Source organism: Primulina huaijiensis, unplaced genomic scaffold (genome assembly GCF_012295235.1).
Source record: "Primulina huaijiensis isolate GDHJ02 unplaced genomic scaffold, ASM1229523v2 scaffold207540, whole genome shotgun sequence".
Lineage (NCBI taxonomy): Eukaryota > Viridiplantae > Streptophyta > Magnoliopsida > Lamiales > Gesneriaceae > Primulina > Primulina huaijiensis.
Window position 1 is genome coordinate 1 of NW_027354899.1, and position 3,055 is coordinate 3,055.

Genomic DNA, 3,055 nt, shown 5'->3' on the forward strand with positions numbered 1-3,055 from the left:
TTTTTTTTTTCTCCCAAAAAAAAAAAAAACTTGAAGTTGCATTGCAAGTTCTATAATGTTTGTATCAGTAAAGTTGATTGCATAAATTAATAGAGTAGGTCTCTTGTGAGACAGTATCATAAATCTATTTTCACGAGTCGAGTCAAACCAATCTATACTTAAATTAGAAAATTAATATTTTAAATATAAAATAATATTTTTCGTAAATTGAATCAAGTCGAAGATCATCTCACAAATCAATTTTTCAAAATTCATAACACAAAATAAAAAGCTTTTTTTTGGGAAGAAAACAAACAGTTTCAGCCGATTCAAGTTGCACCAAACAATGGTGGCCTTTGGGCAGTCCTTAAAAATTATCGACATACAAGATAACAAAACGTATATCCAAATCTGATAAAGTTGACATCCCCAGGTTACAAACATTATAAGTTGAGTGGTGCATTATTTTGGTAGATCCGAAGAAATTGTAATTTTGATAATTATATTGATCTTTTACGCTATATTGTGGAAATCGGTATTAGTCATTTATGATTTAATATTTTACGATTTTGATTTTTTCTCGCGAAGAGTTGAGAAGGATGATGTGAAAATTTACTGATACATATCATTTTTGACAAATTAGCTCATTTTAGACCTAATTTTTCTCCAAACTTGTTAAATAATTTTGAAAGTTAAATTAAAAAAAAAAAGTTTTCTTTTGCTTTTTGGAAAATAAATTTCTGCCTTCCCAAAAAAGAAAAGATACATGCATATTTTTGTCGGCCTTTTGAATATGCAAGGATTTGGAGTTAGTGTAAAGAAAATAAAGTCCACGTGTCACAATATTACTTGACGGTGAAGGGAAATTGTTCGATGTTTAACCAAAAACCAACTATATAAACCCCATTGTGCAGCAAGTTCGAATCACACCTAACTGTTGAACGATCATTTAACATTTTCACGCGCTATCCTTTTCTCTTTCGGGAAGTTTGCTGTTAAATTCATTTGATTCCTAATTTTCACTCTCTTTGAAGATACACGGGTGATTGTCATTTTCAGAGCATTCAGGTTTTTGAAGCTGCTTCTTGTGGAGGTTAAATTATAGGATCCTGGTAGGTAAAACTTTGGTGTTTTTCAGGATTTTGATTTGATTTAATTTCGTTTGAATTGAAGATGTAAGTTCAAATTTGTGCAAGTGTGGATGTTTTGAAGCATATTGCTCTGGTTTTGAGTTGATTTTCTCTTCTGAGGCCGTCTTCTCAGGATTTTGTTACTGGAGGCTTTTAATTTTGTGTATCTCGGTGTTCTTTTTCCACGTGATATACAAGATTAAAACTTTCGGAATGATTGCACGGCGAGCTTCTGCTTTGCCTGCTATCGGTGGAGTGTGTTGGTGCGTCAAGCTTGTGTTGTACCTTTGAGTCGATTGAAGAATTAATACGAGAGTTGAGACCTCTGTTCCTGACGCGAATCCTCTAAGACGTCTATAGATTTTTCCTGAATTTGATATTTTCACTTTCTGCTGGTCACTATCTTGATTTTCTGTCCTCCATGCGAAGATAAAAATAGAGAAACAAATACGATGACGAGCGAAATACTAATTTTTTTAAAGCTCTTGTCACGTATTGGAGTAGAGGATCTGGATCTTGGTGTAGTGGTCCAAGTATGCGCGTGATTTTAAAATTGAAAGTGTTTTTGGTTTTGGTTTAAGTTTGTGTGTTGAGTGCGCATACTTCTTTGCCTGGGGTCCTTACTTTATCCAGCAAAAGTTCCCGGTTGCAGTGGAAATAAATTTGAATTCTGGGATAGATGAGGTATATTCAAATGATGCACTTTTTGTTGTCACAATTATAAGTTTGTAACTGGACTACGCTGTGGTTTTAAGTTCACTTAATACCTTATTTGTCGGTAAAATTTATTTTTAACTGTTGAAAGTCGACTATCAAATTTTTTTTTTACCTGGTTTTCTGGCATGAAGCTGGATTTCTTACCTGCGGATGACAGCATATTCAGGACTACCTGATGCTTGTTTAATTATGTTTTCTCTAGAAATTTCTGAATTGGTCGGCACTGTGATAATATCATCAGGTGTCCTTGACAATGGGATTGAAAGAATCTAAATAATGCAACCTTTGCTTTGTATGTTTTTTTTATTTGATTATCAGATTTCAGAAGCTTTTCTGTGTCTTTTGCTCAACGACGGTGATTGTTCGTATTATAATTTATGTAGTTATTTATTTGGCTATGCAGTATAATCTCAAGCAGTCCTAGAAGGTACAAAAATGACAGTCATACCGAAGATCTCTGTCAACGACGGGAACCTTGTGGTTCATGGGAAAACCATTCTCACTGGAGTGCCTGACAACATTGAGCTTACCCCGGGGTCAGGCGTTGGACTTGTTGCAGGGGCGTTCATTGGTGCAACGACCTCTCACAGCAAAAGCCTCCATGTCTTCCCAGTTGGTGCCTTAGAGTGAGCACATGTTATCCAAATTATCATTTATTCAGAGATTTGTTTCGCAATCCTTAGTTATTCTCTTTTTAGGGATGTTTCATCGGTAGACTAGGTTTTCCATTTGTTAATGGCCCTATTTGACGTATCGATGCTTGATTAGCGATTTTAGGGACATCACCACTGACATATTCATCAATACTTTCATTTTTATAACCATGCGCTTTAAGTAGTTGTTCAAAGAAACAAAAATTTAATTAAATAAAAGAAACAAAATGGCTTGTCAAGTGAATTTAAAGAATAAAACTTTAATCTATGTTTTTGATTCCTTCCACGTGATATTTAGGACTTTTTTCTTGTAATTTGCAAAATCTAATGAAAATTAATTTTTGACTTCTTCTGTCACAGAGGAGTCCGGTTTATGTGCTTATTTCGTTTCAAGCTCTGGTGGATGACTCAGAGAATGGGAACTTGTGGGAAGGACATTCCGCTGGAGACTCAATTCATGCTGGTTGAAAGCAAAGACACGTGCGAAGGCGAGCGTGAAGATGCTCCAACTATTTACACCGTGTTCCTTCCTCTCCTTGAAGGGCAATTTCGTGCTGTTCTTCAGGGCAATGAGAA

At 35.1% G+C, this 3,055-nt stretch overlaps 1 long non-coding RNA gene across 3 annotated transcripts; it reads left to right on the forward strand.

Moving 5' to 3' along the window:
* Nucleotides 1-906: 906 nt before the first annotated feature.
* On the forward strand, nt 907-2,988 carry LOC140966648 (uncharacterized). 3 transcript variants are annotated; one of them, XR_012173416.1, is made up of 3 exons: nt 907-1,095; nt 2,230-2,452; nt 2,840-2,988. It is a non-coding gene; the product is annotated as an uncharacterized lncRNA (long non-coding RNA). The 3 variants fall into 3 exon arrangements; XR_012173415.1 differs by having other exon boundaries at nt 907-1,091; XR_012173417.1 differs by lacking the exon at nt 907-1,095 and adding an exon at nt 1,771-1,793.
* The last annotated feature ends 67 nt before the right edge of the window (nt 2,989-3,055 follow it).